The sequence below is a fragment of the Piliocolobus tephrosceles genome, chromosome 1 (genome assembly GCF_002776525.5).
Source record: "Piliocolobus tephrosceles isolate RC106 chromosome 1, ASM277652v3, whole genome shotgun sequence".
Taxonomy (NCBI): Eukaryota; Metazoa; Chordata; class Mammalia; order Primates; family Cercopithecidae; genus Piliocolobus; species Piliocolobus tephrosceles.
In genome coordinates, this window is record NC_045434.1 from 23,403,068 (window position 1) to 23,425,616 (window position 22,549).

The following is a 22,549-nucleotide window of genomic DNA, read 5'->3' on the forward strand; positions in this document are numbered from 1 at the left end:
AGAAATCACCGGTCTTCTGTGTCGCTCGCGCTGGGAGTTGGAGACTGGAGCTGTTCCTATTCGGCCATCTTGCTCCGCCCCCTCACTGGATCAAAATGGTGTATTTTTAAACTGAATTAGAATACATTACAGTTTGTGCTGCATTTTTTACTTTGAAAGATGAATTGTACTCCAGTTCACTAAAGGTAGACGCTCATGCTGCATAAGATGGGCTTTTGAGTAGGGAGCTACTGGTTTTAGTCAATAACCTATCAGCTTCCTTTTTTCTAGTTGTCAATCCCTTCCCTACTTACCAATGAAGACTGTACTTCTCTCCTACCCTATTCTCTTGGCCTCCTCATCCCTTACTCTTTCCCCTCCCCTTCCTCTCTCTCTGTTTCTCTTCCTGTCTGTCTCTCTCTCTGCCTCTCTTGGCACTGGGACAGCAAGCCTGATAACATTCTTAAGTTATCATTTAGCTTCCTTGTGGTCTGAATTTAGACCCTGATCACATCAAAGTCCCTGATATCACTGACAGAGCTCGACAAGGGTAGGCAGGACTTTAGCAACCACAAAGAGTTCTCCATAGAAAGAAGCTTAGTTTAAATTAAATAGCAAATGTAAGCATGGCTCCAGAATTAGGCTACTACAAGTCCTCAGCATGTGACTTTAATGGGTAAAAATGTCTTAGATGTGGCTGGAAAAGTGCTGCCTACATATAAAGTCTTTAGAAAAGTTATTAAGAATATTTATCTGTGAGTATTTACGGGCTTATAAATATTTTTAATGATAATGAAAATTACTCTTCTTGGAAGCCTAGGGAGAATGGATGACTACTGCTATTTTTCTCATTTTATAGACATATACATCTATTCTGATCATTTATCTCGAATTCTAGACAAGTTGCTACTCCAGGTGTCATCTTCATGTTTGCTCACAGAATGTAGTATTTGCTTTGCTCAGCAGACCACTGAGCTACATAATTCTTAGCCAAGTATAATCAATACAAGAACCTAATATGTGCAGGGCATAGTGGAAACTCAAAACTGTGTTGAGAAAATGAAAGAATAACGCTTGACTATACAAAGTTGCATATGCTCCTTCACTTCTTCATGCAGGCCATAGCCAGGATTACAGGCAGCTCAGTGGACAATTTCTGTTTCTTATGGTACAAAATGTGCTTCTAGTTTTCCAGTTGCCTTTTATTTATTTTTTATCAACTTTGCAAGTGCTCATCTAGTTAAGACAAAGCCCATGCAAAAACATCTTGTCAAAAAAGACAGTGCTTTGCTTTGAATCCAGTGGTTACCAACAGCAAGTGAGCTGGGATTGGTGCTTATTCCTCTAAGTCTGCTGTTCTGTTACTCATGTACTTATACCTGTGGTAGTGCCCCTGCAGGTGATGTGAATCAAGGAGCTCTGGTATCTATTCTTTGAACCTGCTTTTGTCCTTCTCAACATTTCTGGTGTCATCCACAGAACCACAGGAGGGTGACAAGGCCATCTGGGATTTTCCAGAGGGCAGTTATTCAGGTTCTCCTACCTCTGATCTCCCCACTCCAAGTCTTGTTTTTTCGCTTCTTTTTGCTCAGCAACTGTCTTCAGAGACAGAGGTATCAACTACTTTCTTGAAGCTCTGCTTAAAATTCTGTGTGGGATGAAGAGGTCATACTACAATAAGTTTGGAGATGCTCATTACACATACTTCTTTATCCTACCTTAATAGTAGTTACCCCTTATGAAGCAATTTATGCATGTTCATTCTTTTATTTGTCATAACAAACTCGATTACATATACATACTATTATTATCACCTCTGTTTTACAAATGCAGAAACCCAGGCACAGAGTGATGAACTTTTCAGTGGTCACATAGCTAGTGATAGAATTGGAATTTGAATATAGGTAGACTAGTTCTAAAACCTTTGCTTTTAACCTCCATGGCATGCTGGCTTTTTGAGATGATGAAGAGTTTGGCTCTATCTCATATTTATACACACCCCTAAAACCATAGCCATTTATGACTTTTCTTTGTAATAGTCCTCACTCTTCTCCTCTGAGTTAGGCAAGCTGCAAAGAGAGTCTGATTATAACATTTAAAATGCATATCCAAGTAAATCTACTATGAGGTGTGAAACCCTTCCCTTGGTTAGCTGATCTGGCAGAATAGTTGATTGTACTTAGTATAATGCCAACAGCCACAGACAGAGAGACCTATGACTAAAGTATCTCAATTCTTTGATTCTTGATTTATTTCCAGGAAGGAAAAAAAGGTAGATCCAATTATGTTCAAACCTGCTGCATGCTTTCCTTCACCATTGATGGCTTGCCAGTCAACTCCTTATTTTCCCAATCTCTCTCTCTTTTTACTGTAATCAAGTCAGCCTTTCCAAGTGAGAAATGAGGTCCCTGCCCTTTCTGGCCAGGGTGGCTCTCATTCTGTTTGGAATACTTCTCTTCTTCACTGTGGATGCCAGCATACCCTTGCTCAAAGAAACTGCCCACCAGGCAGCTTTGGTCTCTCCATCGTTTTTTTTTGTTTTGTTTTGTTTTGTTTTTGAGCCAGAGTTTCCCTCTGTCGCCCAGGCTGGAGTGCACTGGTGCAATCTCTGCTCACTGCGTCCTCCACCTCCTGGGTTCAAGTGATTCTCCTGCCTCAGCCTCCTGAGTAGCTGGGACTACAGGCACCCACCACCACACCTGGCTAATTTTTTTGTATTTTTAGTAGAGACAAGGTTTCACCATGTTAACCAGGATGGTCTCAATCTCCTGACCTCGTGATCCACCTGCCTCGACCTCCCAAAGTGCTGGGATTACAGGTGTGAGCCACCATGCCAGGCCACCTCTCCATCTTTAAGATCTCAGGATGCACAGCCAAGCCCACTGGTGCAGAAAATACCTGATACTCAGAATAGACCAGTAAGAGGTAGATAAAACTGTGGGTCAAATAGATGTTAAATCACATTCTAAATTTTTCCTCTTCCAATTTGTCAACTTTGAATGGAGTAGTAATGAGAATCCCTCACTTGGAAAACAATCATATGGCCACCATCTCAGAATCTGACAAAACTGCACAATGCCTACGTATAGAATTGAATGGATTGGGTGTGTGACTGGCTTAGGGCACTCCAATGCAAATGCATTAAAGAGAAAATAAACACAAAGTCAGAATACCAATCCTATATGACTAAACTTCTTTGTTCCAGGTGTTTCTATATACATTGTCTCTTCTGTCCTCCTAATGATCAAATTAGTTAGGTATTATTATCAATGTTTTACAGATAAGAAAAGTAACAATTGTCAAGTTTAAGTAGCTGTTCATGGTTACACTGTTAACTGATGAAACGCAAGATTTGAACCTGAGTTTTTGGCCTTTGTGTTAGGCTCTTCTTGCATTGATATAAAGAATTACCAGAGACTGGGTAATTTATAAAGACAAGAGGTTTAATTGACTCACAGTTCTGCAGGCTTTACAGAAAGCATGGTACTGGCATCTGCTCAGCTTCTAGGGAGGACTCAGGAAGCTTACAATTATGGCAAAAGGTGAAGGGAGAGTGAGAGGTCATGGGGAAGTGCTACACACTTTTAAATGACCAGATCTCCTAAGAACTCAGTATCACGAAAACAGACCAAAGCCATGAGAGGTCTGCCCCCATGATCCAAACACCTCCCACCAGACCCAACTCCAACACTGGGGGTTACAATTCAACGAGATTATAGCAAGGGCAAATGTCCAAACTATATCAACCTTCATTATAGCAATCTCTTGAATTCACAAGTAATTATTCAAGAAAGTTTCAAACTGCAATTGGTTTTACTTTAAATGATCTTCATTTAAAAAAAAACTTTTTTAAAAAAACAATTATTCTCCATGAAGGATAGACTAATCAAATATAATCAGTGGATAATCTACCTGATTAATCTTATCCTTTCCAGTTTCAGATAAGCTTTTGTGTAACACTCTGTACATCAAACTGATCCCCATGATTAAATGCAACACCACTGGGTTGCTCTGGTTTGGAGTCCATATTGCTGAGCTCCTTATCTAGAGGATTATCTATCTTGTATTTTTTTCTACTTTGTATATTGGGATTTGTGCCAAGAAGATCTTTGAGGATGATGCTAACTAGCTTTCTTTGGAGACCATTACCTTGCCAATAATGCTGATACCTGGCCTTTATACATATTCTCGCTAGCTCAGTCTCATGCCATTTATCTTCACCCAGTGCCAGATTTCTACCTACTTGGACTATTGTAGTAACCTCATAAGTGGCCTCTGTGCCTCCAATTTCTATCCTTTTGTGCTATTACTTTTAATAATAGAATCCCTTCTCCCATAGACTATGCCTATGGAATAGTCTAAATTTCTTACTATCTATTGCAAACTCATGAGATTCTTACACTAATATAATTTTCTGGATGTACTGCCTTCTACTCCATCTCAAGATATTTCTTCTGTTCCTGCTGTTCCCAGGACATACTTTATAATTTCCTTCTCTCACCTTCTTGCCATATGCTGGGTCTCTAATGACCTTGCCCTGTCTCTGTACCTGGTAACATCTATACCTTCTTTGCAACCCAGCTCAGATTCTGCCTCCTTCATGAGACCTTTCTCAGGCTTTGCAAGTCCACATGGTGTCTTCTTCTCTATTTCCATAGCATTCTGGATGTTTTTTTACTATTATAGTATTTAATAGTTTCTGTTTTGACTTATAGTTGTTTATAAATATGAGTCAGTCTCAGCATTCTGTGACTTCTCTAAAGAAAGGACTACTTCTTATTCATAGTTGTATCCCCTGCAAAGCTTAGTACAGCACCTTGCTAATAATAGGTAATCAGCAAATGTTTGACAACTTAAATATATTCTAATAAAGTTAGTTTCTGACTGTGTGACAAAGGTTATGAAATCATGAAAACTGGCTGTTTAAGAAGAGCTAAAATTATTTTTTAGATTCCTTCTGTTGTACTGACAGAATTATATGTTTGATCAGATGCTTTCTTTAATGTAATTTCTTCTGAAACACCAAATAGCTTCATGCAAAGGAACTCACAGTAATCTTCTCCTTATTCTAGCTGTCACACTTTGTCTGCTTGCTTGATAAGTATTTCAGCAGCCTTTGAATAAAAGCAAACTAACTTGCCTTAAATAACCTGAATAAAGTCCATTCTAATGCTTTGCTATGATCTTTTGGCTTGTAGAAACTGAGTTGTTCTCTATAGTAACAGTGTCCTCTAAAGTGCCACTAAGATAAAATTCATTTCACAAAATTGATTCCCCCTTGAATTGAATCCATTCAATTGATTCAATATTCACCCTTTGCCTTTCTCCAAGTTTTCTTCTTTCCTTCCATTTTCCACTTCAGGTTATAAGAAAGCTTGCTTGAATGAGAAAATATATAAATATATTATTATTATTATATATAGAAATATACATATTAATGTTTCATATAACATATATACATATATCATGTGATATATATTATATACTACTACATATAGTGGTATAATGATAGATATATATTATAGGTATATATTATTATATATTATATAAAATGATGTATGTAACAATAGATATATGTTATATACCACTATATATATCTACACACTTACACACACATAAAGAGGTTTAATTGGCTCATGGTTCTGCAGACTTTACAGGAAGCATGGAATATATATACACACACACATATATAGTGGTATATAATATATAAGCATGGAATATATATAGTGGTATATAATATATATTTATCATTACATATATATCATATATATGTATATGGATCAGCAATGGGAAAAAAGCTCCAAAGAATGACAATCTTTGGAAGCTAGTAATACCATTTTAAGTGGATAGTGATCTTAAAGTGAATGTGTAAGTGATATGCAAATAATTTATAAAATTAACCTACAGTCCTTTGGCCAAATTGTGCCAGACTGACCCAAGAACTCTCTACTTATAGGTCCTTCTGTACCTGCAGTTTCCTTGTGTTATGTAAATCACCAGAAAACCCTGGCTGTTCCTAGGATTATGGATAAGCAGGCACATAAAGAACTTGAAATATGTTCTGAGAATAATGCAAATGATAAAGTTGTGAAAAATATTCATAACAGTGAGAGAGTTTCCTTTGCAGCAGGGCCTTCAACGTAGCACCTTCCTGTCTGATTGACCTCCCTCCCTATCCCAGTAGCCATGACCAGACACCCGCCAACTAGTTGTGAACAATAATACGTCCCCTCTACAGTCCCACCTGGACCGGATACTAAACTCATCTCTATTGAGATGATACACAGTAGCCCTCTCCCCCTCTCCCTTTGTCTGTGATCAGGAATGTGACCTTTGCTTGAATGTCTGCATCTCAGTAGTTCTTCATCTTTTGTGTCATGGTTCCTGAACAGAATCTGGTAAAAGAGATTTATATCAGAAAAATGCGCATACCCCTCAAAGCTTTGCATGTAATTTTGGGGGTTCATAGACTCCTTGAGTCTAGTCCATGAATTCTAAGCTTATAATCTCTGTACTAGACTGTAAACTCTGTGAGGGCAGAGATTGTACCTTATATATATTTGTATTCCCAATGAACATGGCAATGATTGGTAAATGCTTGATGAAGTAATAAAAATAAGAACTTTAAATATAACAATTATTATATTTTCAAGAAAAATGAGGGAAGACCTGCTCTATTCATTACAAGAATGCCTATTGTATTTAGCTCTTATGGCTGCTGGTCTCAAGCACCATTGAGTATACCAAAAGGAGAAACAGGATTACTTAGTAACTGGACATAATTGAGCTAGATACAAAGAAGCCCTTCCCAATAGGAAGGTTAGGGGTTTCCCATTAACTGTAAAAGAAAAGTGAACTTTCCGAGGTTGCCTTTAGAGTAGTGCTGTTCTCTGTGGTTGGGCAGAACTACATGAAGGCAGGGGTGCTGGGTTGGTGAAGGGCCTTCCAGCCTTGAGATTCCAGTGGATGTTGTTTCCACCACACACAGGGTCTTTGAAAAACACCAGACTTCAAAATGAGCTGTTTCTAGAGTTCTAATCTGAGACCAAACACCAGATTAAACGGGACCTCAAAGCAATGTCATACTACATGACCAGAGTCACACTGAGAGGCATGGGAAGAAATCCACTTGGAGGAGGGTGAAGTGGGGACTGAATTTAGAGGAGAGTTAAAATGACATGAGAGGTGGAAGTTTGGTCCCAAGCAACCAGGTAAACAAGATAACAGGGAGAAAGAGATATCGGCTGTAGTTAGGACTTGGTAGATTTCCAGCCACCTCTTACTCTCCAGCCCAGAGTTTATCCTCAGGGTTAGGGAGGAGCAGAAATCATCCAAAAGATCCAAGGGGTTTTGCCAACACTATTCAAGATCTTAAGGTTTCCCAGCAGCTCTGCAGTTTAAAATCAAGTATGGGAACGCATCCAAAGACTACTGGAGTCTCATAGGCAGTTGCTGGCAATTATTTCTCTGTCTTCCTGCCCGTTTCCTTCTCTAGTTCACCTTTTCTCTCTTCATCATCTCCCTGTTTATTCCCCTTTGAACTACATTTTGTTGTTCTTCCAGGTATTGTGGTGTATCAGAAACAAAATATCCCAGTGCTTCTGCCAGCAGGATGATTTTGGGCAACTCACTTCACCTCTCTTAACCTAATTTTGTCACTTGTTAAACTAAAGCAGTTGACTGAATAATGTCTAATTTGTGATGATATATAAATGGCTAATGCCTCTCCTCTCTTGCCTTCTTCTCCTATATTTTACCTCAATTTTTAGGCACTGGAGAGGGCATCCCTTAGAGCTAAAATGTTTTTCATGACTAGTAGGGCATCATATTAACAGTAATAGCTATGACTGATTGTATTTTCCAGAGATAGCCATAACAATACACCCAACCCATATGCTCTTGTACAGCATGACATTGACATTCTGTCCATTAGGTAGTGAGGTCTGTGTCCCTTCCCCTTGAACTTGGGAGGGCTTTGTGACTCCTTTGACCAGAAGAATACAGAGAAAGTGATCCTGGGCCAAATTCTGGGTGCAGGCCTTAGGAAACTCACAGCCTCTGATTCCTGACTTTTGGGACACTGACTTGTGGCAACTTTCTCCCATGCTGGGAGAAAGCCATGAAGCCATATGGAAAGGCTCCTTATAGGTATTTGGGTCAATAGCCTCTGTGGAGTTCCCAGTCAACAACCATCTTCAACCCCCAGAACCGTGAAATAAACCCTCAAAGGATCCCAGCACACAGCTGTAGAGTCACTCCTAGGCTCTAAGACTAGGCTTTCCTAGCTAAGCCTTCAGACATTGTGGAGCAGAGATCAGCCTTCCCTATTATTCACTTTGCAAGTCCCTGATCCATAGACCTGGAAGCATAACTGAATGATTACTGCTTTATGCTATTAAATTTGAGTGATTTGTTAGGAGAGCAAAGAGTAACAGGAGGAATAGCTAACCTTTATTGAGTGCTTACTGTGTGCTTACTACTCTTCTAAACGATTCACATATATATTCACATGTATATATAAAGGAATGTCTGAGGCAGGGTAATTTATTTTAAAAAGAGGTCTATTTGACTTATGGTTCTGCAGGCTGTACAAGAAGCATGGCGCCAGCATCTGCTTCTGATGCGGGCCGAAGGAAGCTTCCAATCTTAGAGGAAGGTGAATGGGGAGAACGTGTGTCACATGGTGAGAAGGGGAGCAAGGGAGATGCCAGGCTCTTTTAAACAACCAGTTCTTGTGTGAACTCACAGATTGAGAACTCACTCATCACCAAGGGGGTGGCACCAAGCCGTTCATGAGGAACCCAACCCCATGACCCAAACATCTCCCACTAGGCCTCGCCTTTAACAATGTGGGTCACATTTCAACATGACATAATTTAGAAACATGCAAACTATGTCAGCATCCTCATTTCACATTTAGAACAATTTTATGAGATACTATTGGTCCCATCATTTGCTGAGGGGAAACTGAGGCACAGGGAAGTTAAATAGCTTATTCATATTTACACATTTGGTAATCCAACAAAGGTAGTCTGGACTTGGGGTCCTGTGTACTTAACCAGTAGGCTATAATGCTACTCAAAAATAAGACTTTTGAGAAGATACATTTTTAAGTTTTTTAATTTTTAATTGACTAATAATTATATTTATTTATTGAAATATACACTATTAATTATAATTATCATCACCAATAGATCACCAGAACTTATTCCTCCTACCTAGCTGAAATTTTGTACTCATTGACCCACATTTCCCTTTTCCCTGCCTACTCCCCCACTCCTACCAGGCTCTAGTTACCAGCATTTCACTCTCTACTTCTATGTATTCAGCCTTTTTAGATTCCACATATAAGTGAGATTATGCAATATTTGTCCCTCTGTGCCTGGCTTATTTCACTTAGCATAATGTCTTCTAGGTTCATTCATGTTGCTGCAAATGCAAATGACAGGATTTCCTGTTTCTGAAGGCCCAATAGTATTTCATTATGTATTTATAACACTCTTTTTTTTCTTTGAGACAAAATTTTGCTCTTGTCAACCAGGCTGTAGTCAGTGGTATGATTTCAGCTCACTGCAATCTCTGCCTTCCAGGCTCAGGTGATCCTCCTGCCTCAGCTTCCCTAGTAGCTGGGACTACAGGCACATGGCACCTCGCCTGGCTAATTTTTATATTTTTAGTAGAGACGGGCTTTTATCATGTTGGCTAGGCCAGTCTCTAACTCCTGACCTCAAGTGATCCACCTACCTCAGCCTCCCAGAGTAATGGAATTACAGGCATGAGCCACCATGCCCAGCCGTATAGCACACTTTTTAAATCCATTCATCTGTTGTGGGCACTTTTGTTGTTTCATATCTTGGCTATTGTGTGCTGCAATAAACATGAGAGTGCAGGCATCTCTTTAACATACTGATTACAGTTCCTTTGGGTATATGGCCTAGAAGTGAAATTGCTGGATCACTGGGTAATTCCATTTTTAGTTTTTTGAGGAATCTCCATACTGTTTTCCAATATGGCTGTACTAATTTACATTTCCACCAACAGTGTACAAGGATTCTCTTTTCTTCACATCCTTGCCAATACTTATCTTTTGTCTTTCTAATGATACTCATAGCCAATCAAACAGGTGTGATCTCTCACTGTGGTTTTAATTTGCATTTCTCTGATAATTTGAGTTCTTAAGTATTTTTTCATATATCTGTTGGCCATTTGTATGTCATCTTTTGAGAAATTACTATTCAGGTCTTTGTCTCTTTTAAAATAGGGTTGTTTTCCTGTTATTGAATAGTTTGAGTTCCTTGTATATTTTGGATATTAGCCCTTTATCTGATGTATGATTTGCAGATATCTTCTCCCAATCTGTTGGTTGTCTCTTCACTCTATTGTTTCTTCTGCTGTGCAGAAGCTTAATAGTTTGATAAAATCCCAATTGTCTATTTTTGCTTGTATTGTCTGTACTTCAGGGTTTTATCCAAAAAATCACTATCTAGACCAATGTCGTGGAGCTTTTCCCTTATGTTTTCTCCTAGTAGTTTAATTTCAGGTCTTACATTTAATTCTTTAATCCATTTGAGTTGCTTCTGTATAAAGGGTGAGATAAGGGTCCATTTTCATCCCTCTGCATGTGAATTTCCAGTTTTCCCAATACCATTTATTGAAGGGACAGACTTTTCCTCATTGTGTGATCATATGGCTTTTATTCTTCATTCTCTTTATGTGGTGTATTATATTCATTGATTTGTATATGTTGAACCATCCATCCTTGAGTCCCACTTGATTATGGTGAATGGTCCTTTTAATATTTTGTTGAATTCAGTTTGCTAGTATTTTGTTGAGGATTTTTGCATGCATATTAACCAGAGATATTGGACTGTACTCTTCTTACCTCATAGTATCTCTGTCTGGCTTTGGTTTTGGGGTAACACTGACTTCATAAAACTATAGTAATAAGTATTCCTTCCTCTTTGATCTTTTGGAAGAGTTTGAGTTGAATTGGCTTTAATTCTTCAAATGTTTGATAGAACTCGCCAAAGAAGTCATTGGATGTTGGGCTTTTCCATCTTGGGAGGTTTTTTATTAATGATTCAGTCTATTCAGATTTTTTATTTCTTCATGATTAAGTCTTAGTAGGTTGTATGATTCCAGGAATTTATCCATTTCTTTCAGGTTAACTGGTTCATTGATATGTAATTGTTCATAGTAGAATATTATGATCCTTTTTATTTCTGTGGCTTTCATTGTAATATCTTCTCTTTCATTACTTATTTTATTTGAGTCACCTCATTTTTTCTTAGTTAGTCTAGCTATAGGTTTGTTAATGTTTTTACCTTTTCAAAAATCCAACTGTTTCATTGTTTCTTTTTCTGTTGTTTTTCTGTTTTCTATTTTGTTTACTTCTAATCTTTATTATTTACTTCCTTCTGCTAACTTTTGGTTTAGTTTGTTCTTTTTCTAATTCCTTGAGGTATAAAGTTAAGTTGTGTTTTTGAGATCCTTCCTTTATAACGTAGGCATTTATCACTGTAAAATTTCCTTGTAGTACTGCTTTTGCTGTATCCCATAAGTTGTTGTATAGTGTGTGCTTATTTTCATTTGTCTCAAGGTATTTTCTGATTTCTCTTTGATTTCTTCTTTGACCTATTGGTTATTTTAAAAACTGTTGTTTCATTTCCACATTTTTGTGACTTTTGTCCATTTTTCTTCAGCTATTATTTCTAGTTTTATTTTACTGTGGTAGGAAAATATACTTTGTGTGATTTGAACTTTCTTAAATTTGTTAAGACTTGTTTTATGACCTAGTATGATCTATCTTGGAGAATTTTCTGTGTGCACTTTAGAAAAATGTATATTCTACGTTGTTGAGTTAAATGGTCCATAAATGCCTATTAGGTCCACTTTTGTCTACTGTGTTGTTCAAGTTCATTGTTTCTTTGTTGCTTTTCTGTCTGCTTGTTCTATTTATTACGGAAAGTGGGGTATTGCAGTCTCCTAATATCATTGTATTGCTGTCTATTTTACCCTTCAGGTCTGTCAGTGTTTGCTTTATCTATTTAGGTGCTCTGATGTTGTAGCATATATATTTATGATTGTTATACCTTTCTGGTGGATTAATTCTTTTATTACTACATGATATTCTCTTTTTCTCTTGTGGCAGTTTTTGACTTAAAATCTGTTTTGTCCTAAATAAGTAAGTCCATCCCTGTTCTTTTTTGGTTATCATTCACATGGAATAACTTTTTCTATCCCTTTACTTTCAGTGTATGTGTGTCCTTAAATCTAAAGTGAGTCTCTTATAGACAACACATAGTTGATTTTGTTTCTTTAAAATCTGTTTAGCCACTCTCTGTCTTTTGGTTGGGGAGTTTAATCCATCTACATCTAAAGCAATTATTGATATGGTTAGCTTTATGATTGCTGTTTTGCTTATTATTTTCTATTTGTCTTGTAGTTATTTTGCCTCTTTTTTCTTCTTGCCATCTTTCTTTGTGTTTTATTGAGGTTTTTGTATTGATATTCTTTGATTCTTTTATCATCTACTTTTCTGTGACTTCTATAGATATTTTCTTTGTGGTTACTATGGGGCTTACCTAACATATAACAGTCTATTTGAAGTTTATAACACTTAAACTTCAATTACATAATTACATACAAACACTTGACACTTTTACTCCTTCTCTATACTTTATGTTACTGATGTGGTCATTTATAGCTACTTATATTGTATATTTATTCACATATTTTTAAGTTATATTATAGTATAGTATATACTATGTTATATATACTATAGTATATATTAATATATAATACATAGTATATATTATATATAATATATAGTATAATATATAATATATAGTATATATTATATACACTATAGTATATATTATATAGTATATATAATATACTATATATTTTCTTTTAAATTGTGTATCAGAATTAAAAGTGATTTATCCCACCATTACAGTAATATAGTATTTTATTTGTCTATATATTTGCCTTTACCAATGAGTTTTATACTCTCTTATGTTATTGTGTTTGTGTTTAGCATTCTTTCAAGTCAAAGAACTCCATCTAGTATTTCTCATAAGGCAAATCTAGTAATAACAAATTCCCTCAACCTTTGTTTATCTGGGAAAGTCTTTACCTAGTCTTCATTTCTGAAGGATAGTTTTGCCATTATACTAATTTTTGGTAGGAGTTTCAATCTTTCAGCATTTTCAATGTCATTTCACACCCTTCTGACCTGCAAGGTTTCTGCTGGAAAAATTTACTGAGAGTCTTGTAAGGGTTCCCTTTTATGCGACAAATCACTTTCCTCTTGTTGCTTTCAAGATTCTTTCTTAGTCTTTGATTTATGTCAATTCGAATGTCTCAGTGTGGATTTTTTTTCTTTTTAATTTTTCCTTATGTGTGATCAAAATGTATCAGTGTGGATTTCTTTGGGTTCCTTGATCTAGATATTAATTCCTTCCTCAGATTTGGAATGTTTTCAGCTACTGTTTCTTTGAATAAACTCTTGGGTGTTTGCTTTCTTTTCCTCTGAGATTCCCATAAGGTGTATTTGGTTTGCTTGATGGTGCCCCATAAATCCCTTAAGTTTTTTTTTCTTTTTGCTCCTCTGAGTGGATAATTTCAACTCACTTGTTTGCTGATTCCTTTTTCTGCTTGCTCTTGTCTGCTATTGAGTCCCTCTTTTGAATGTTTCAGTTCAGTTATTATGTTATTCAGCTCCAATATTTCTCTGTGATTATTTTAAAATTTTTCCATCACTTTATTTTAAATTCTCACTGTCTTTGTGTATTGTTCTCCTGAGCTCATTGAACATTTTTATTATGGTTATTTTGAATTCTCTGTCAGGTAATTTATATATCTCCATTTCATTAGGTTTTGGAGTTTTATCTTGCTCATTTGTTTGGAATGTGTTTTCTTGTTTCTTTATTTTCCTTAACTTGTTGTGTTGAAATCTACACATTAAAGTAAAAAAATCTGCCACCTGTTACAGTCTTTACAAATTGGCCTTATTTGGAGAAGACGTTCACCAGTCAACCTGGCCAGAGCTTCTATGGGCCTCTCAAATTTTCATGCTAGTCCAAACAGACATCTTTTTTCTTAGCAGTGGCCAGGTGTGTGGAGAGTGCCAAGTCCCATTAGCACTCCGAGACAGGTGGGACACAAACCAATCCTTTGGCTAGGCCCTTAAAAAGTTGGAATGCTGGTTGTATGGTCTAACTCTTTCTCTCCCCAGGAAGAAGATGTGAGATTGTGTTCTAACTTGCTTTCTCTGTGCTGTGAGGAGGAGCTGCAGTGAATGCCTACACACTTGTTCAAACCTCCACTTTGTTCCTCATAGTGCCCAAGAGTGTAGCATATGCTAGGACTCATCAGCATTCTGAAACAGGCAAGATAAAATCCAATTCCTTTGGTAGCACCAGAAAAAAAAAAAATGGGATGCTAAATACATGGTGTTATCTCCTTTGCTGCTCAGGGAAGAGCTGGGAGCTAGAGGTTCCCTCCAGATCATATGGAACTGTGATGGGGATAGGGACATGGCAACAAGGTGTGTCCACTTTTCCTACCAGTTTTATTGTGATTGATTTTTCACTTGCCCAGACTGCAGGAGCCTTTCAACTAGTTTTTAGATTTCCTTAAAGGGAATTGATCCTTGTGTTGCTGTTGAATTGGTGTGTCTGTGGGAGGAAGAAGAGTCAAGGGCTTTCTATTCTTCCATCTTGTTGAAATCTCCATTTCTTTTATTGTAGATGAAGTGAGAAGACCCAAAGAGGTTATATGAGTTTTTAATATACACATAGCTGGTTGGGGGAAGATTGAGATTTGAACCCAGGCCCATAAAACTCTAAAGACTGCATATATCCTGTTACAGTACCCACCTTCTCACTAGGCCATGTGGACAATAAGGACTGGAAAGATAAAGAAACATGAAAGTAATATAAAGATATTTTTTCCTTATTATACAAAGGTCCCAATATCCATAATGAAACTTAATATAAGACTGTAAGCTCACCCCATGAAGGGATGAAATTGTGCTTTACTTTTGATTCCTCATTACTTAACACAGTATCTGGTATATGGTAGGTGCTTTATAAATGTTTGTTTAATATATGAATATATTTTATAGTTGTTATATATTAATGTGTTTTCTTATTATTCAGGTCAACAAATATTCATTTATTTAGCATGTATTTAGCATATGCTATATGCCAGGTAATAGTTTCCCTTGTAGGATTATAGTTTTTAATGAGGGAAACCAAGTTCCTGCTCTTATAGAACTTAAATTTTAGTGGGCAAACAGATAAAAAAAAAACTGTGTGTGTGTGTGTATGTGTGTGTGTGTGTGTGTGTGTGCATGTGTCCTTGTGTGTTATATCCACAAATATATACATATATATAGATTGGTAGATAGACATTTAAGTTGAAGGCTGAATAAATAGGAGTTGTCTATGTCAAATCCAGAAGGAAAAGCTTTCTAGGCAAGATTGTATGAAGGTGTGCTTGAGGAACAGTAAGAAAACCAGTGGGCTTTTGACAATGTAAATGAGCCCAGTATGTTTGAGGAACAGTAAGAAAGCAAGTAGGCTAGGAAGAAGAATGAGAAGAGTGGTATGAGAGGTCAGAGTGATAGCAGGGGCCAGATCATGCAGGGGCTGGATTTTATTCTGTGCATGATGTGAAGCCATTGGGTGGTTTCAACGAGGGAGTGATGTGATCTAATTTACATTTTTAAAAGATGACTAAATACTGTGTGAAGAATAGACTGAAGGAAATAAAGTGGATCAGGAAGAACTGTTTATAAGTCATCACAGAAACCCAGGCAAGAAGATGATAGTGGTGGTTTAGACTAAGGTGACGGCAGCAGTGATGTAGAGAAATGGAAAAATGTTAGATATTTTCAGGAGGCAGAGTCAATATGATTTCCTGTCATATTAGTTATGATTTCCTGTCATATTGATTATGAGGGGTGAAGGAGTCAAAGGAATCCTGGAAGGCTTCTAGTTTTGGGTGAAGCACTTCAAGGGACGATAGTGCTATTTGATGAGGTGGAGAAGATGGTAGATGTCACCAGAGATCAAATGTGTACATAATGAAAATGGCTGCCATTTATCTAGAATGGGGTCATGTGTGAGTACCCACATTTTATTAATGATCTTAGTGAGGCTAAGAGAGATTAAAGAATGTGCCCAAAACCATTCAACTAAGAAGAGGAGGAGCCTGGATCAGGATGCAGATTGTCCAACTAAAAAGACCTTCCATCATTAACCACACAGCCTCCCAGCATGAACCAGTTTTCCCCCAAGGCCTTCATCCTGTGTACAGATTTTTCCTGGATTTTTCTGCCCCCTGCTCAATGTAGTTAAGAAAGGGATTACCATTCAGGAAGCTGCCATGTTCAATTAAACTCAGCAAAATCTATTGAACACGATGTAATCTATTGATTACGTTGATTCTGTGGAAGGTCTTTGTGGGGAATACATACAAAGAGGAAATAGGCACTGGCCTCAAGACACTGTGGAAGTGAATGACTCTTTAAAATTTTTTTCTGAGCAGAGGAGTAAAATGCTTTAAGAGGCAGAGGAGGGAGGAAAATTCTGATAGGAGGTGGGGCTGGCAGGGACTGGGGAAGGCTTATGGGAGGCAGTAGCATTTGAGCTGGCTCCTGAAGGCAGGGTGGTAGTTGCAGGAGAAGTGGAATTTCAAACCAAAGCGATAGCCTGAGCAAGAGCAAAGTGGGATCTACAGGTATCTGGAACACAGGAGAGGTAAGGAGTAGTGGTTAGAGCATGAACACTGCCACAAGAACACTGCAGTTTTAGGCTCTACCACTGACCTCTTCTGTGACCTTGGGCAAGTTATTTAGTCTTGCTGGGCCTCACTTTCTTATTCTGTATGGTGATAATAGCATCTACTTCCTAGGGTTTTCATGAGATATGAATGAGTTAATGAATTTGAAGTGCTGAACACAGTTCTTAGCTTACAGAAAGTACCATAGGTCACCTGTGGGTAAATGTAGGGGAAGGAAAGTCAGAAAGTTGGAAGTAAGTCTTGGAAGGCCTTGAATGCCACATTGAAGATTTTCAACTTTGTTCTGCAGGCCACAAGGACCCATCAAAGGGTTACTGAACAGGCAGTAACAAAAGAAATACCTCCAAAGATGATATATGTAGAAAGATAGGAAGCAATTGACCAGTTTGAGAGTTGTCAAATTTCCTTACTAAGGTGCATGTAAATTTTTCTGAGAGCCTGTGAATGTACCTTATACTTTCATTTTTTCGCAAAATGTTATAATTTAAATCAAAATGAATCAAAGGCTGATTTAGCATGTTGCAAAGAGGCTATGACTACATGTATTTACTGAGGAAAATATTTTAATTTTTCCTAAAATGGTTCAGCAATGGAAATTCATATAATGTAGAAACGTCACACTAGCTAAGACTAAAGGCTCATCAGGCAAGATAAATTTCTATGCAAATATTTTTCCAAAATGGAGGTAAGGAAAGAGTTTACTCTCTTTTTTGGAAATGAGGGCAGGAACAGTATCAACATGAGCAAAGGGAAAACAACCTTTCTTTGTTTTTTTGAATAATCAGGTTGACCCAGAAGCAACTCTCAACCACACAACATTTTTCTCCCAGGCTGCTGCTAAAAAGAGATAAAAACAGAAGAGCAAAGTGACCAGCACATTTTCTTTTGAGATTGAAAAATTGTGTGTGTGTGTTTGTTTTACCACAGCTGCTCTCTTAGCAAATTGATTTTTTCTTTTTAATGTGAATTAGTGAGGTTATTTGCTCATAAATGTTTTATAAGCAACTTAATAACTCATAAAAAAATTGCTTTAGCAAAAAGAGAGGAAACTGATTCAAGAAAACAAGACTTGCTGTCTGCAAAGAAATACCTGAAACAACTTTTTTGAGCATCCATAGAAGTAAGGATGCTGAGTTCCAGAGTCCAGAGCATCATTAAAACTGAGAAAGTTGTTGGCCAGAGGAAAGAATTACCTGCTAAGGTGTGTATCTGTTTGACCTGATGGCTGTGATTGAACTTGATATAGCACCCGAGTGAGCATTTATTTCATTATGGTAGCTATTGGCAAATGTATTTTTTTTAAAAAAGCAAGCATTTACTGTCTTATTTTAACGCGCCTCTTTACAATATAGTCTCCCAGACTGAAAAAAAGTAATCTATGGCTTGGTATGTTGGACTGTGACCTAACTTTGGGCAAAAAACAAATCTTATTACCTCATACATTTCTGGCAATGATTTCTTGGTTTAATTTAAATTCAAAATATGCAAACTGTCTCAAGAGAATTAGATATTAGCAATTGCATTGGGGTATGAAGTATCTGATTTGTAAGGCTGTATCTTTTACTACCACTAGATACTGGTTGAAATCATTGTGACTTTTTTATTGCTTTGATAAATGATGGCCTTTTAAGGGTGGTGACTTTCTTGCAATCTGCTTATGTAAGCTCATACCTACACTTTTTAAAAAACATTTTTCTGTTTATTTGTCCTGCTGTTATCATAGTAAGTTAACAGCCTTTGCTTTACCACTTCATTTTTGTTGTCTATGAGCATAAAAAGCCTGACGGATCAATATGAGGCTTTTAATGTACCTTTTCTGCCTTTTTCATTAAAGGTTTGCAGCCAGAGTATTAAAATGCAGTTGAGACATAATCTCTTTTGAGCTTGGTTCCCATAAAGTGCTTCCCAAGGAGAGAGAGTGTTGCTGGCAGTAAGGGTCTACACATGCTGGCTTTCATAACACAAAGAAGGGGAGCTTCCGCTCCAGCAGTTTTATGAAATTTTTTTCTCAAGGATTAGAGAATGTTGAGCAGATGTTTACTGCATCCTCCACTGTGCATTCTAAAGCATTGTCCTCATTTGAATGTTTAATTCTCATTTAAAGGCATGGCTCAAATTGCTGAGTTTATTCAAGGGCACATCTGTGGTGTGCTGGCAAATGATGAACAACAGGCTCTGGGGGCAGAGGATAGCCCTGATTTGTAGTGTTTGCTGAGTTCTAAGGTGTAAATACTCCCACCAAGGCCAGTTTCAAGCTACCAAATGACTTGTTGAACACAAAGTTGGGAAGAGATGCTACACAGTAGCACATCATTATGCAGTAGTTCCATCATGCAAATACAATACATAGAAATAACTTTGTAAGTGTCGATAATAGTAAAATGTAGTAATAAGGAAGTAATGGTTTTGAGTTTTTCTTATCTTTGGTTTTCATAGAATTGGTTCGTAAGTTTATATCATTTAAGAATTGAGCAACTGCCTTGACAAATTCTTGGAAACTCAACAATTGGGTCTGACCAACCAATCCCAGCAGGCTTTTTCTGATCTAAGTGACCTTTTTCCTGTGTAAATGACTACTTTCACAATGCTTCTGGCTCTTAGGGGAAAAATCCCTGCATCCAGTTTCTGGAAAGCTGCTTGAATTTACTGGAGGCACTCAATAAAGCAAAGTCAGTAGAGGCAGTCATGATTCAAAGGGCAGACCACCTGGGCGAAGTGTTGGGAAGGTTTTGGGCAGGTCTCACCACCCACATTGGCTTCCATGGCAATGGCCCAGCAAGCAGTGATGTTGCACCATGAGATGACATGTAAATTATACAATAGGGGTTCAATAAGTCATCCCCAAAATTCAACTTAAAGAGGATGTGATATGTATTCATTGTACGAGATATTATTTATTTATCCTATTCTCTTCATTGGGGTATAGGTAGAGAATGTAACTTTAGATCAGTAAGAAGAAATTTTCACGTTGCTTGCCTTAATAGTACATTTTAGTGCCATTTACTGAGGTATACTGTCTTTGGTAATACACTAATTTATTCATTCACTCATTCCTTGCATATTTATTGGGTCCCTATGGCAGGGACAGAGTAGTATTAGGCACAGTGTATTTAAAGAAAAGTAAACTAGCCTTATGATCTGGGGGTCACAGTCTAGTGGAGAGATAAATACGTACACAAATCACAATTTAACATGCCAATTAATATTTTAGTACAGATGTAAACACAATTTTATGTTAGCAATAGAGCTGAACAACAGGTTGATATATTTAATATGCTACTTCCTAAAAACATCGAGGGACTAAGTGTAGGGTCTTTTGAACAGCCTACACCATGGTCGAGCCATTGTGACCCCTGTGACCCATACATACAGGCCTCCTGGAGTCACAAAGCCTGAAGCACCAGGAGGACCACTAAAGAAGAAGAAAGAGCTAGTTCCTGCCTTAACTGATTAACCTATCTTGCAACATTCCACCATTGTGGTGTGTTCCTGCCCTACAGTAACTAATCAATCGACCTTGTGATATCGTGCCTTGTGACTATGCACCTCGTGACTATGCGCCTTGTGACATTCTTCCCCTGCCCAAAAAAACTGCCCCTAACTGTAACTTTCCACTACCTACCCAAAACCTATAAAACCAGTTCCCCTCCCACCACCCTTTGCTGACTCCTTTCTTGGACTCAGCCCACTTGTACCCAAGTGAATATACAGCCTTGTTGCTCACACTAAGCCTGCTCAGGTGGTCTCTTATACAGATGTGCTTAACACTAAGTAATAAATATCCCAAGAGGAGTGTGATGACGAAAGGACCCAATATTTCAGACTAATTATATGCCCTGCACATAGTCCCTGCTCCTACCTCAGTAAAGCCCCACTGATGGTGGCTTCCACGTTATTTAGTCAGCACCCTTTGTAGGAGGGGCTCTGTAGCAGTGTTCACTGCTCTGTACTCTGAGCTCACTGACACTCAGGTTATACCTAAATCATGGCACAGAGTTCCAACTCGCTAGCTCAAAAAATTAGGGTTATTTTGAAGAAACAGAGGGCTTTAATACAACAGTTCTGAAAAGCTAAGGATGCTGTATTTCCTTCTCGTGGACTAGGACCATTACCTTTCTGTTTTTCTTTGACTACACCATTCTGCTCTCTCTCTGCTGGATGGCATTCTCATTTTACCTTACACATGGCCCATAAAGGCTGCCCTTGCCTCCTCTCTAGCTTTGTAACTCTCCTTTTGGGCTCTCCCACTCATTGCTAACTCTTAAAGGGTTAGGAGCTATATTTGTCTGTTTTCACACTGCTGATAAAGACATACCCAAGTCTGGGCAATTTATAAAAGAAACTTATTGGTCTTACAGTTCGCAACTATCTCCCAAAGTCTTAACTCATTTCAGCATTAACTCAAAAGTCCACAACCCAAAGTCTCGTCTGAGACAAGGCAAGACCCTTTTGCCTACGAGCCTGTAAAATAAAAAGCAAGTTAGTTACTTCCTAGATACAATGGGGGGTACAGGCATTGGGTAAATACAGCCATTCCAAATGGGAGAAATTTGCCAAAACAAAGGGACTACAGGCCCTGGGTAAGTCTCAAATCCAGTGAGGCAGTCAAATCTTAAAGCTTCAAAATGATCTCTTTCGATTCCATGTCTCACATCCAGGTCATACTTATGTAAGAAATGGGATCCCATGGTCTTGGGCAGCTCTGTCCCTGTGACTTTACAGGGTACAGCTTCCTTCCTGGCTGCTTTCATGGGCTGGAATTATCTGTGGCTTTTCCAGGTGCACGGTGCAAGCTGTTGGTGGATCTACTATTCTAGCGTCTGGAAGACCGTGGCCCTCTTCTCACAGCTCCACTAGGTAGTGCCCCAGTAGGGACTCTGTGTGGGGGCTCCAACTCCACATTTCTCTTCTGTACTGCTCCAGCAGAGATTCTCCATGAGGGGCCCACCTCTGCATCAAACTTCTGCCTGGGCATCCAGGCATTTCCATACACTGAGGTTCCCAAATCTAAATTCTTGACTTCTGTGCACCTGCAGGCTCAATACCATGTGGAAGCTGCCGAGGTTTGGGGCTTGACCCCTCTGAAGCCACAGCTTGAGCTCCATGTTGTCCCCTTTCATCCATGGATGGAGTGGCTGGGAAGCAGGGTACCAAGTCCCTAGGCTGCACACAGCATGGGGAGCCTGGGCCAGGCTGCAGACAAAACTCTATTTTCCTCCTAGGCCTCCGAGCCTGTGATGGGAGGAGATACCATGAAGCCCTCTGACATGCGCTGGGGACATTTTCCTCATTGTCTTGGTAATTAACATTCGGCTCCTTGCTACTTATGCAAATTTCTACAGCTGGCTTGAATTTCTCCTCAGAAAATGGGATATTTTTTTCTATGGCAGTGTCAGGCTGCAAATTTTCCCAACTTTTATACTCTGTTTCTCTTTTAAAACTGAGTGCTTTTAACAACACCCAAGTCACATCTTGAATGCTTCGCTGCTTAGAAATTTCTTCTGCCAAATACCCTAAATCATCTCTCTCAAGTTCCAAGTTCCACAAATCTCTAGGGCAGGGACAAAATGCTGCTAGTCTCTTTACTAAAACAGCAACAGTCACCTTTACTCCAGTTCCCAACAAGTTCTTCATCTCCATCTGAGACCACCTCAGCCTGGATTTCATTATCTATATCATTATCAGCATTTTGGTCAAAGCCATTCAACAAGTCTCTAGGGAGTTTGAAACTGTCCTACATTTTTTGTCTTCTTCTGAG